The sequence below is a fragment of the Schistocerca nitens genome, chromosome 7 (genome assembly GCF_023898315.1).
Source record: "Schistocerca nitens isolate TAMUIC-IGC-003100 chromosome 7, iqSchNite1.1, whole genome shotgun sequence".
Taxonomy (NCBI): domain Eukaryota; kingdom Metazoa; phylum Arthropoda; class Insecta; order Orthoptera; family Acrididae; genus Schistocerca; species Schistocerca nitens.
The window spans coordinates 294818672-294833352 of record NC_064620.1 but is presented as its reverse complement, the minus strand read 5'-3'; the positions used below and the strand labels follow the sequence as shown (position 1 = coordinate 294833352).

At 41.6% G+C, this 14681-nt stretch overlaps 1 long non-coding RNA gene across 1 annotated transcript in view; it reads right to left on the bottom strand.

Moving 5' to 3' along the window:
* Positions 1-14371, bottom strand: part of LOC126194966 (uncharacterized) — a 33811-nt gene extending 19440 nt beyond the window's left edge. Inside the window, exon 1 of the long non-coding RNA XR_007538532.1 lies at positions 14255-14371. This is a non-coding gene — a long non-coding RNA (uncharacterized LOC126194966). The remainder of the gene's footprint in view (positions 1-14254) is intronic.
* Positions 14372-14681: the final 310 nt, after the last annotated feature.

Below are 14681 nucleotides of genomic sequence, written 5' to 3'. Positions count from 1 at the left end.
TAATCATACAGTAAAGCTGCATGTCCTCGGGAAAAATTACGGCTGTAGTTTCCCCTTGCTTTCAGCCGTTCGCAGTACCAGCACAGCAAGGCCGTTTTGGTTAATGTCACAAGGCCAGATCAGTCAATCATCCAGACTGTTGCCCCTGCAACTACTGAAAAGGCTGCTGCCCCTCTTCAGGAACCACATGTTTGTCTGGCCTCTCAACAGATACCCCTCCGTTGTGGTTGCACCTACGGTACGGCCATCTGTATCGCTGAGGCACGCAAGCCTCCCCACCAACGGCAAGGTCAATGATTCATGGGGGGGGGGGGGGGGGGGGACCGCTACGGTAGCAGGTTCGAACCCTGCCTCGGGCATGGCTGTGTGTGATGTCCTTAGTGAAGTTTAATTAGTTCTAAGTTCTAGGCGACTGATGACCTCAGAAGTTAAGTCGCATAGTGCTCAGAGTCATTTGAACCATTTGAACCTAAACTGGGACAGCATTGCAGAGACTCTCCATCAGTAATAGAACAAAACGGGTGATCCCTCCTGAAACCCAACATAGGTGAGTCAATCAAATGAAACTATATGAAAATTGGTACCAATGTTGGAATTCTAATCCGAGTCTTCAGTTCACTAGGCAGATGAGCTAACTGCTAGTCCGTGCAGTTATGCAAAGCCACTGCGTCACGGTTGATTAGCGCATCCGCCTAGTGTAGACTTCAGTCTACATACATACATCACAGATGTATGTATGCAGTCTGAGTCTGTGGAACCACATAGTTTCAACGAAACAATAGACTAACTCACTAATAAAGAACCTAAGGTGGAACAAGAAAAGATTCTGTTATTTTTCAAATTTTTGCGAGCTATGGATTCCAGCAAAAGGAAACTAAAGAAACTAAAAGCCTACAATAAGTTCTGTGATTGTTTGGACAACCATACTGATGTCAGAGATGGTACTCGAAGCGGAGTCCTCCACTACACGCTGCTAGTGAGGGATGGTGTCCTGCCGGAGGCCTTAGAGGACAGTTGTGAAGGGCTTTGCCGGTTGATCTCCTCGCCCATAAATTAGGAATTCGTCCCGTTGCGCCACCTTGCATAGTTCCTCTGAATTCCACGGACTGTTTGACGTCCTGTGTGCCCACGTTGCGGTGTCGTGGCCCTAGTGGCGTTCGCGGTGGCCACGAGTTACGATACACGCTTGGCCAGGCTCTCAGTGTTTATGAGCACAGTGTTGGATAGGGGCACTGCGGCAGCGAGACAGAGTTGTTGTTGGCCAGAGCTGTGGTTGAAAATGGTTCCAAGCACTATGGGACTTAACATCTTAGGTCATCAGTCCCCTATACTTAGAACTACTTAAACGTAACTAAGCTAAGGACATCACACACATCCATGCCCGAGGCAGGATTCGAACCTGCGACCGTAGCAGTCGCGCGGTTCCGGACTGAAGCGCCTAGAACCGCTCGGCCACAACGGCCGGCGCAGTGAAGGTAGAGGCCTGCGTAATTTGTAGTAAAGAGTGGTGGATATTCAGTGATCGGTCACTCTCTGTTGTATGTAGCTTCACTGTTGTCGGCAAGATTGCTAACGGTGCATTTAAGTGGTGAAAGACGACTCGAAAACGTTTACTTCAAGTCATAAGAAGGAAACACCAATACAGCGTCAAGAAGTTCTGTGGTGGACTACTCTCAGGACCGCTTATGACAGCAGTGTTCGTTGTTTAAGTCTATTATTTGGAAATGAGTGTTATTACGCGTACCTGCCATCGTAAAATGAAGGGAACGACCGTTAATTTGTTAGTGGTCACCTCTCAGGAGTGTGGTACGCCACGATTTCCTCTGACTTGTTGTTATCGGGCTAATCAAAAAGTGAGGAATTGATGGGCTGCTGCCTTGGTTTGCTTTTCCAAAACGTTGAAACTTGGAACCTGGACATGGACGCGTCCCAGGTGAGTGTTGTCGCATGGTCGGTCCGTTCTCGACAGTGCAGGGCGTTATGAGGTGAGATGTCTTGTATTTAATTGGTATTGGTGTTGTTGAGTTAATTTTAAAGATTTTTATAGTGTTGTTTAATCGCCTTTTGTGGCGGTTGTTATTGCGGGGCAATTTGTGAGTAGCGAGGCGCTTCGCTTTTGTAGAATAGTGATGTGGTGCACCACAGCAATTAGTTACTTTAATTAAGGGTGCTTGACCGTAAGCACTGATCTGGGCATGCTCGCACTTTCTTATTTGACTTGTTCTTCACAGCTCCCTAGAGTCAGTTGCTCTAAAGCCTGTATAGTGTTCGCCATTGATTGTGCGGCTACGCCAGTTATGGTTACCTTTATCGGCATCTGTAGCTGATTATGTGATTGTGTGGGCGTGCTGGGCAGCCCGTGTGGCAGTAACTTATTTGAAACTGAGCAGAGCAGTTATGAGCTTGGACAGTCGTAAGCCTTTTTCAAAGTATTATAAGTTTTAAAAGTTTTGTTTCTGAAGCTTTAGCTCTGCTTCGCCTGACATTTAAGTTGTCTGATTGATAAAATTAAGCCCTGGTATTTACGTTGCCTGCCGCCCTTGAGGTCTGTGTTACGTAAACAAATAGTAGTGTCCAGTTGTTGGCTTCCTGGCGTTGGCATCGCACACCAGAGGCCTTAAAGGGGCATACGCGTACTACACTCCTGGAAATTGAAATAAGAACACCGTGAATTCATTGTCCCAGGAAGGGGAAACTTTATTGACACATTCCTGGGGTCAGATACATCACATGATCACACTGACAGAACCACAGGCACATAGACACAGGCAACAGAGCATGCACAATGTCGGCACTAGTACAGTGTATATCCACCTTTCGCAGCAATGCAGGCTGCTATTCCCCCATGGAGACGATCGTAGAGATGCTGGATGTAGTCCTGTGGAACGGCTTGCCATGCCATTTCCACCTGGCGCCTCAGTTGGACCAGCGTTCGTGCTGGACGTGCAGACCGCGTGAGACGACGCTTCATCCAGTCCCAAACATGCTCAATGGGGTACAGATCCGGAGATCTTGCTGGCCAGCGTAGTTGACTTACACCTTCTAGAGCACGTTGGGTGGCACGGGATACATGCGGACGTGCATTGTCCTGTTGGAACAGCAAGTTCCCTTGCCGGTCTAGGAATGGTAGAACGATGGGTTCGATGACGGTTTGGATGTACCGTGCACTATTCAGTGTCCCCTCGACGATCACCAGTGGTGTACGGCCAGTGTAGGAGATCGCTCCCCACACCATGATGCCGGGTGTTGGCCCTGTGTGCCTCGGTCGTATGCAGTCCTGATTGTGGCGCTCACCTGCACGGCGCCAAACACGCATACGACCATCATTGGCACCAAGGTAGAAGCGACTCTCATCGCTGAAGACGACACGTCTCCATTCGTCCCTCCATTCACGCCTGTCGCGACACCACTGGAGGCGGGCTGCACGATGTTGGGGCGTGAGCGGAAGACGGCCTAACGATGTGCGGGACCGTAGCCCAGCTTCATGGAGACGGTTGCGAATGGTCCTCGCCGATACCCCAGGAGCAACAGTGTCCGTAATTTGCTGGGAAGTGGCGGTGCGGTCCCCTACGGCACTGCGTAGGATCCTACGGTCTTGGCGTGCATCCGTGCGTCGCTGCGGTCCGGTCCCAGGTCGACGGGCACGTGCACCTTCCACCGACCACTGGCGACAACATCGATGTACTGTGGAGACCTCACGCCCCACGTGTTGAGCAATTCGGCGGTACGTCCACCCGGCCTCCCGCATGCCCACTATACGCCCTCGCTCAAAGTCCGTCAACTGCACATACGGTTCACGTCCACGCTGTCGCGGCATGCTACCAGTGTTAAAGACTGCGATGGAGCTCCGTATGCCACGGCAAACTGGCTCACACTGACGGCGGCGGTGCACAAATGCTGCGCAGCTAGCGCCATTCGACGGCCAACACCGCGGTTCCTGGTGTGTCCGCTGTGCCGTGCGTGTGATCATTGCTTGTACAGCCCTCTCGCAGTGTCCGGAGCAAGTATGGTGGGTCTGACACACCGGTGTCAATGTGTTCTTTTTTCCATTTCCAGGAGTGTATTTAAAGTAGGGAAGGTTGAATAAAATTTATCTATTTATTGAACTTTAAGTCTTTGTGTTTGGTAATGAAAGTTTAGGGTTTTTTGCCGCAATTGTTGGCGCTAGCAGGACGAGAGGGGTGAGTGAGGTCTTAGTTTCAGGTGTGGTGCCACAGCGTGTTACAGTTTCGGTCAAGGTCACCTTTCACCAGCAGGTCCTGCGGGATGCCTCATTGACATTCCACCGAGATTGAGAATTCCTTCAGCAAGACGGAGCGGGCGGCTTCCATCATCTCAACATCCAGATCAAAATGATTTCGTTCTGCAACGTATTTTAGGATTTGTATCTCTTTTAGTATGGTGTCTTGTTCCAAATGCTGATTTGTTAACCGATTAAGCATAACATGAAAATGGTCAGTATCCGATAAATGTCGAGCTTGTGTACATAACTGATGCCTTTTTATAGTGAAATGCAGGTAATTTATTGTTTTGCTACTTTCCAGTTCTGTTGTGAATTTTATTTTGGGGTGTAGAGTGTTGAGAGAATCATGTAGTAGCTGGGTGTCTTCATTATCTCCATCTATTAACATCAGTGTGTCGTCAACATATCTGTAGCAGTATACGACTTTGGAGATTGTGATTATGGGAGGAATGAATTTCTCTTATAAATTATTTAAGAAAATGTCTGCTGTTACGCCTGCTATGCTGTATCCCACGGCTACATCATCTGTTTGAATACAAAATTTACCATCGAAAAGAAACTAATTTTGTTGCAGTATTAAATTTAATAACTCAACGATTTCATTGAGGCCCATTGTGCTTTGTGCTGGTTTTTCTGAAACGTTCTATTACGGTAATTATTTCAACAATTGGAATGTTTGTATAGAGATTTCTGATATGAAATGAGACAAATTTGACAGTTTTGGGATTTTGATGTCATTTACTTTTCTGCTAGAAATCTAGAATTTTTGAATGTATTCTTTATTAAAAAGTGTATAGTTTCCCTAAATGTCATGTAGTTTTTATCTAAGCAAGTATGAGGGACTGTTTATACAATCGTAACTGGATGGATATTTTATGAATTTTCGGTCCACATAATTTAGGTGTTCTAGGGTTCATTACCAAACACACTGTTTTTTGTAGACAGAATATTATTACACTGTTTGATGATTTTTTTTAGTTTGTGCTGCATACTTGTTTGTAGGGTTTCTCGTGATTTGTATGATGTTATTTAGTGTGATATAGTCACTTACTTTTGCATATAGTCATTTCGTTTTAGTATGACTAAACTAATACCATTGTCTGGCTTTATTGTTATTGCGTTATTAGCTACTATTTTATCATGAATTTGGCGTAATATCATATAGCCTTTGTAGTGGATTTTGTAATTATTCCTTCTTTCTTTTCCTATTGCATTCGCTATCCTAATAGCGATTTCGTTTTGTGGCTTTATAGGTAATCCAGCTGCATCAATTGCTATTTTAGTTGATGCTATAAGTCCTTTTCTTCACACTGTTGCGAAATTTGGGTTCTAGATTATATTTTAAAATATTATCTAATAGATTTTTTTCGTCCTTTGTGAATACTATGTAAGTCAGGTATTCTGTTATGTTTTAAAACTGGAATGGGGGAGTTTGAGGTGAACTTTTTGTACGGTATTTCATTTTTCTAACTTTTTGAACTTTATTTTTATGTGTAAATCGTACTTTATGGCTAATAATGTGTACATCTTTACTTATAAATTTTGGGACAAACACAAGTGGGCTGATACTCTTACTAAGGTCTAAATGTGAAGGTACGTATCTTGATTGAGGTACACTTTGTGATGGTTTTGATGCTTGGTTTCTTGTTGCATCCATAAATTTGGCGCATGTTGTTTGACGGTTGGTATAACTGCAGATTTTGTGACGCTCTTGATGTTCACATACGTAGTAATAATTGTCTTCTTTATGCATTGCTAGCTGAATTTTGTACTTCCAACTAATTTAACAATTTTTTTCTTCAGTCAGACAAATTTTAAGAATTCCCCATTATATTGTACGACATTTACGTAACAGCAATAATACAGCTGGTTGGAACAAAGATATGATCTACAGAATATCATAGAAACAAACAGCCTGTAACCACATTAAAATCGCTAACTCAACAGTCAATACAACTGTTAAGCAACTTCTGTAATTGGTAGACTTCAGAGATAAGTGCTCCAGATACAGCTTAACACAAGCTATAGCTCCACAAACATCAAAAGAGTAAACTTATACAGAGTGACAGCAACTAAGACAGCGATATCTTATCGACATAAAGACCACCTGACGTATGTAGCAAAGCATAAGTCTATAATACGTTATCTACTTCAAAATCTGAAATATTGACTCAACTATGTATTTCCACAGATAATCTGACGATGGCAGTCACGACTAAACAACCCTGCTGTATTAAAAAATATAGTCGCATATCGTTCAGGGGTGGTCTGTTTAGTATTTTATATCATTACAATATATAAATTGCAGTTTATAGGTAAAAAACAATAGTTGATCGCTTTACTTTAGCGATGTTATGTAACCAAAGCAATTCCTTTTCATGCACGTACAGTTTACATATACAGACACATAAAAATCTGTTATTATTATTTTCGATTATTCCCATTTAAAGAGAGCGTTTGAACTTGAATTCCTTTATGATGATTGTTTATGTTTTTTCTGAGCCCAAATTTTCTTCATGTGTTCACTGTGTTGTTTCTTTCGCTCCGCTGTCCATTTGCATCCTGGTCTCTTCTGTGTTGTGGTGTCAAATTTATGTTTTTTGATGTTGTTCCTGAATTCAGTTCTATTTTCTGCATCGTTTACTGTTATGTGTGCTTGTCTGAGGTCAACTTCTTTTATCCATTTTGTTTTTCCCCTGCCAGAGTTGATAACTTTAAGAATTCGCTTTGAAATTCTGTTTTCATTCATCCTGTGGATATGTCCGTAGAACTGCATTCTTCTTTTCCTTATCGTATCCGTAATCTTGTCTGTGTATTTATGTAATTCTGATGTTGGTCTTTTCTTCCAGATTCCTTGCTCTTGTATCGGGCCAAAAATTTTCCTGAGAATTTTCCTTTCTTGTTTCTCCATTTCTTTGCTTTTTGTTTGCCCACCTATTTGTGTTGTTTCAGATGCATACAGTGCCTCCGGAAGTACGAGTGTTGTAGTGCCTCAATTTTGCGTTAATGCATATGGACTTTTTGTTATAATAGTTCCAAATAGGCAATTTGTCTTGTGGCACTCTTTCTATGTACTGGGTTTTCTCATACGAAATTTGCTGGCCAATTCTATGTGCAATTTCGTGTAACTTCTCTATGGCGTTAGTGTCTTATTTTCTATTATTTGTGAGGATTGCAAGGTCATCTGCAAAAGTTAAACACTTCAGATTGAATCTATTATCTTTTCTAATGCCAATTTGGATTCCTTTGACTTCTTTTTCCCATGTCCTGATAATTTTTTCAAGAATGATATTAAAGAGTAATGGTGAAAGTCCGTCACCCTGTCGCACTCCAGTTTGGATTTCAAGTGGTTCAGAGATATCCCCTAGGAATTTAACCTTGGAAACTGTGTCAGTTAATATTTGCCGAATGATTGCTCTTGTCTTTCTGTCAATACTGAATTCTTCAAGGTGGTGCAGAGCGCTACTCTGTCTATTGAGTCGTAGGCCTTTTTAAAATCTACAAAAGTGACCAGTGTGTTTCGGGTGTTTCTCATCTGGAGGATCATTTTCAGATTCCAGATCTGTTTTATGCATGATCGTCCCTTGCGAAAACCAGTCTGGTATTCTCCTATTTGTGGGTCAGCTTGTTCTTCTAATCTATTCATGAGAACTTTTGATAGGATTTTGTATGTGACCAGCACGACTGAGATACCACTGTAATTATTTGGGTCAGTTTTGTCCCCTTTTTTGTAAAGTGGATGGATGAGTGCGCATTTCCATTCAGAAGGGATCTGTTCTGTTTCCCAAATGTTTAATATGATTTTGCGGATTTTTCCTGTTAATTTTTCATCATTTAGTTTCCATAGTTCTGCAATAATTCCACCTTTTCCTGGGGCTCTATTCTTTTTCAGTGTCTTGATAATTTCTACTATCTCGTTGATGGTTTGTGGTTTAGGGTCGGAATTTGGTGTAGACGTCTGGTAGTGAATATCCTCTGTAGGTCTTTCACAGTTGAGAAGTTTGTTGAAATAGTCTGCGAAGATTTGGCAGTTATTCTTCGTGTTAGTTTCTAGTGAACCATCCGGTTTCTTGAAGCAAAGATTGGGTCGCTGGTATCCTGCAATATGTTCTTTAAACGTCTTATAAAAATTCCTGGTGTTACTCTTCTTAAAGTCTTGTTCTATCTCATCTAATCGCCATTTGTCATAATTTCTTTTTTCCCTCCGAATAGTTTTCGATGTTTGTTTTCGGATTACTGGAAGTTGTTGCCATTTTTCTGATGTTTTGTGACTATTGAAGTTTTTGCAGGCATTGGTTCTTTATTCTATTGCTTGGTTACATATTATATTTCACGACCTGTGTTTTCTACTTCTCGGGGGTTGACCCAATTTCATCGCGGATCTGAGGACGTCCACAAGTTCTTTTCAGTTTGTGACGTTTGTCTGACTAATTTCCTGTAAGATGTTTTCCATGTTGAGTTTTATGTATTCGGGGTCTGGTCTCAGCAATTTGTTTAGTTTTGGCTTTTTTCTGTTGGGTTGTAATCTGGTCTTTATCTGTAGAAGACGGTGGTCTGATTCAAAAAATCTTCTGCTGTGTTACTCTTGGAGATGCCACATGGTCTATCTGGAATTCACCCAACATTGTGTTGGGCGACTTCTAAGTATACAGTTTCTTGTTGGGTTTTTTGAATTGTGTTGACATAATTACGAGGCCGACATTTTCGCAAAAGCTTATCAATCTTTCCCCATTCTTGTTAGTTCTCTTGTGAGCTGTATGGATTACTGTGATTTTCTTGTAATTTTTCTCTTTGCCTAATTGTGCGTTAAAGTCGCCTAACAAGATTAATACATGGGGTTTGGCAATTTTGTTTGTCGTCTCTTCAAGGTCATTCCACAAGTCATCCACTTTCTGGGGGTTCTTCTTGTTATAGTTATTTGTGGGTGCGTGTGCGTTGATCAAGGTATATGCTTTGTTGGTCGATTTGACGGAGAGCGTTCATACACGCTCTGAAGCAGACTGGAAGTCAATGACAGAGTCGCTGATAGATTTGTGGACTACAAATGCTGTACCAAACTGTTTGAGTCCTTTCTCATTAGTTCAAATGGTTCAAATGGCTCTGAGCACTATGCGACTTAACTTCTGAGGTCATCAGTCGCCTAGAACTTAGAACTAATTAAACCTAACTAACCTAAGGACATCACACACATCCATGCCCGAGGCAGGATTCGAACCTGCGACCGGAGCGTTTCTCATTAGTTTTAACTGCTGGTTTTCCTTTGTAGATCCTGTAGTTGTCTGTGTCAAAATGGTTTTCGTTCGGAAAACGTGTTTCCTGGATTGCAAGTATTTTGATCTGGAATTTTTGCAACACGTCTGTAAGTTGTTTGATCTTGCCCAGTTGGAAGAGAGTATTAGTATTAAGTGTACCGCGGAAGTGTCTTTTTTTGTGTGTAATAATTTGGACGTCGTCTGGTTCTCAACCTTAGGCGTAACATGATGCTCCTGGTCCCCCGGAATCCGATGACCAGGTAAAGTCAGCCTTGCGACTGGTGCCCGGGGTAGTGGATTCATTGTTATCATCATTTTTGGTTTTCAAGTTAAAAACTAACTTGGTGGTGGTCCTTCCGAGGAAAGATCATGAGGAATACGACTTGATTGTCGAGATCAAGAAGGTTGCTGCAGCCACAGCATCTAGGCGAACAGACTCTGGCCCCTAACCGCTGGATACCAGGCAAACGTTAGTGGATTTCGGTTGATAGTTTTGGTCCACCCCGGTCTTATTATTATTATGTGCTCAGCAGTGTTCATCGTGATCAAAGGCAGGACTTCCGTGTTACTATTGGTAAGTGCGAAAGCTGTTTATGAATAATAGAAACATTGAAAATATTGAAGCGATATTTGATGTTTTTGTTTTGGACTTTGTAAATTTTGCCTTTTCTTAGGAAATTGTTTCTTCTAACGTTTTTCATAAATCTGCATTTTTAAATTTTTACTACATCGTTTCTCTGTTTCATGTTACAAATCAACAATTTACAAATAAAATCAGAATTAAACATTGACATTTCAATTTCGCTGTGAATATTGTTTACCTTTAATCAACAGACAGGATAACTATGTAGAACATAAATGATCCATAGGTTATGCTGCCATTTATATAACCTCTCTGTTTCTAGATGGTTCACCGCTTCCAGTTTCTAGGGGAACCTAGTAACAGACTGATCTCACACGCAAAGTGATCGAAACGAGGTATTGCGTGACAAGTATGCAACACACTTAGCATACAGGTAATGCGGATACGATCCTAACTGACCAAAGCTACTAGGAAAACTACCGTATTCTACACTTAATTACGATGCTCTACACTAGCTTACAGTAATCTTACAACTTTATATTTGACTCACGTATAGATCAATGCCTGTGGTCGCGGTGTGTAATCTTTGATATGCTACGATTCGTGCGTTTTGCATCGATTATCATGCCCAGCGTAAAGTAAATTAGCTCGAGACGTGCTGCCATGTTCGCTGTATATTTAGCAGACTGCACAGATACTGTGTCTACACTCTTGCCATGAGCTACATTTAGCCCAAAATTCTCGTGTCGTGAACGACACATCTTCAAACAGGACAACCCGCACTGAGACTTTTGAAAACTCAATTTATATATTCTGAGAAATCTGAATTATAATTTTTGTTGATTTTTCTCAGAATAATACAATGAGCGTTCTGTGCAAGGATAGCTAAACAACTAAATTAGGTCGTCTGCGTAGAGGGTGGTCAGAAACAAGACTGAAAAGCATGAAAGAATGTCTCATTGTATCTTGTGTTGAAAAATACTGTTAAGAATTAAATTCTGTACATTGTGGCATTTCTGACTTAATTAGCATTGAAGTTATCCAATCAGGCCGTTGCGCGCCAAAATTCAAGCGGCCCGCCAGAGACTGTGTCGCCAAACGTGTATTCCGTTTGATTTCCTAAAACTGAACAAGAGATGAATATAAAAATTTGACATGAAGTGGTAGTAAGGATCGAACCAGAGCCAAAAGCTGAACAGTCTCGTGAGCTGTAATCTATGCAATGAGCACAACTGACATTAATTGTACTTGGCGGGCCGCTTGAATCTGCGCGCGCAAACGCCTGACACGCTAACGTCGGTGCAAATTAACTCGGAAACTCGGCAGCGCATCTAATTTATTTCTTAACAGTCATTTCTCAGCACAACCTACCCTGCAACACTCTTACAAGCTTTCCAGTTTCTGATTATCCTGTACGGATGGAATATCGTCAAAGACGTAATAAATCACGACTACGACGAGAACACAGCAAGTGCTGTATTAGTTTGTTTTGTTTTTCAGTTATATACTCATGTCTGTAGAAGATTATTATACGAATGTTTTCCTATGTATATTGAAATAACGTTGTCTTTATTGGTCTACTAACTGTACGTCAGATGAATGAATCAAAAAAAGAATGAGAACATTATTTGAGATCGTTTTCGGCGAAATTTCTGTAGTGTATTTTGATACATAATCAGTTTCAAGCGCGAGTTTTCGGCAAAGTGATCCATCATGTATGGTTGGCCGTGAAATTGTTGCCAACGCGCAAAATCTTCAGAAATGTTATTGACATTTCTTTTCCGAGTCAGATTCATATAAAGAAATGTCACTGTGGCAAACCTGCCTTTGCGTGATGTTCGTGGGGTTCGGAATATTTATGTTTCGAATGTTTTTGCGATCGGTGTTATTCAAGGGAACGGTCCAAATCTTCCTGAACAATACATACATGTGTAAAATATAAGAATTAATGCAAGACGCGATATGAGAATGAAATATCATAATATGATAATTTAAAAAGATTGTAACCCATCCACATGCCATGCAACATACCGTATATTATACAACAAATGTATGACACTTACTGTGAATTCCAGTTGTAATTTTACAATTAATATAATGCCCTTGTAGCCCATAATTTTGTAAGAAACATTCGTGTGGTAACTCTCTATGGAAATAAAAACATTAATCGGGTTTCGAACAAGGACCGTAAAATTGTAGAGCCGTGACGTTAATCACCATTTCATCTGAACATGTCGGGCAGTAAAAGGCACATAAAGTGCCTCGGCAATAACTCGTAAACTTTGACCATCGGTTTTGTCAGAAACGGTCGAGTATCCACGGATAATTTGAGACACGTTTTCTCTTATTTTGACTCCTCTTCCACCGAGTGAAGTTCCTGGAAAATCAAGTGATAGCTCTTGACGTGTTCTCCTCGTCAGCATCGGTTAAGATATTTATTTCGCTCACCCATGACAGCTCGTATGTTTTTTGTTCTACATCTGTACGCTGTAAAGCAGTGTGAAACGCAGTGGTAGTAGTGGGTACTTCTCACTGTACTGTAATTCCACAGTTCATTATCATCATCACAACTTCCAGATATCAGAGGTGTATTCTATGACTTCCTTCTGCTCCGAATTTTTTTTTAGGACAAATACTATTGTCTCAGTGCTGTCTTGCATTCTCTTCCGTCGTAGCCGTCTTAGCGAACGGGTGGAATAGAAGGTGGTCTCTTTTGATGTTATTTTAAATAAGCTAAATTGCAGGAATATGGATATTTACTTTACTCATTTGTACTGTTTAATATACTCCTGGTCCTCATGTGATATTTTTTTAAATGTTTTTCGCATGTTGGTCGTCTTAATACGATGACGCAATAAATCGGCCGCCATTGTTGAAGCCTTAAGTGCTAACAGCATGTTCCAGAAAACGAACGTATCTTATTCAGATGCATGATAACGAAGCCCGATGCCGGTTTATGAATGCCATTTCATTGTGAAGTTAATTCTGAGGCACAAAACTGATGAATCACTTTTCCGCGATCACATAATTTCGTGTTAAAGTTAGGGCTATAACATAGGCTTCGCCGATTTTCGTTGTCCATCTCATAATTATTATCGCCCTTTCTCTCTTTCGCCTTTTATATTCAATGTAACACGACGAGGTTTTTTTTTCCGTTCAGTTCGCGAATGGAGCACAGGAAGAATAATCTCTTAAACTCCTCTTTTGTCTTCGTGGTCCACACGGGAAGGATACGTAAGGGGTTGTAGTATATTCCTAGATTCCTCATTTAGCACAGGTTCTAGTAGACTTGAACTGTACGTTTCACCATCTTATAGCGTTTGCCAGAGGTTTTTCAGAATTTTAGTGACATTATGCTGTGGGCGATACAAAACAGACCCTATTCATGTTCCCTCAATGGTATTACTGCATGAAGCACATTATGGCTAGAATCTTTTATAAACGTTTTTGGTTCTGTTAATCATTTGAGAAGAACGTAAGTGTAAGATTTGTTATGAGATTAAAAAGGCTCGTTATGCTCTATATCAGTGATTCATTTAATTGGCAATCCAGCTGCAGTAACAGCAGTGGTACAACTCAGCAGGTTTTTTTTTTTTTTTTTTTTTTTTTTTTTTACCGGTGATATTGTTCGTTGCGTTTGGTCTGGGCGGACGTCACAAGACATCCATTCAAGTTGATCGTTGATTCCTTTACTCAGTTTTTTTTATTACTGACCGAACACGCTGAGCTAACCTGCCGGCACACAGTAGTAATGCTTCGGAGTTGAAGAATCTCAGTGTCAATAGAGAGGCCATCAGTCTCGTACGTTAGTGAATTTTAGTGAAAGAAAGTAAAATACACTGAACTCAAGAGCGCGGATGCTCGAGAATTACATTCACGGCGTGATGTGTCGTGATAGTTCGACTGCTTTTCGAGGCACACTGCCAAGTGTTATACAAGATCGAAACTCCACAGCCAAATTCGACCGTTTAATATGAAATGATGTAGATTTCCCTTGTAACAGTAATCCAAGAATATCTGATGTTTTCAACAAGATAATTTCCACGTTAAAGGTCGAGAACGGTAGGGAAAGTCGTAAAGGTGTGAGACGCAGACCTGAGAGTTCTTAGCTATCGATTTAGGACTATTAGATCGTGTTGTGCTCCTCGAGGCCTTGCAGGCCCACAGCTTACTCACGCATCTCTGGGTAGGGGTTGGTGATCCATTTGCTGCCGTTCTCCACGAACATCTGTCCCCTTGCAGATGCCACCAAGACTGCGATGGCGACCAACAGCGTGAGCACCTTCATGTCGGACTCAAGTACCGCGGCCACCAACGTTCGCTTGCCTTTATAGCTTCGCAGTCAGTCAGAGGACTAGCCAGATAAGATTAGCGATGTCCTCGGTCACTCGTGTAAGGCCTGTCGCCCTCCAAGGCTGACTGCGGCACAAGGCACATTTTGCGACATGCAACTAGAACATAGTAACTAAATGAGAGGTGGACGACAATCATTGTAAGATTTTATATTATTGCCTTAAACGCTGCAGCAAGTTACGGATGTTTCAGGCAGAGAGAAACAAACTGAAAATTGAACATTTAGTCAGCTGTAGAAGAGTAGTCTTCT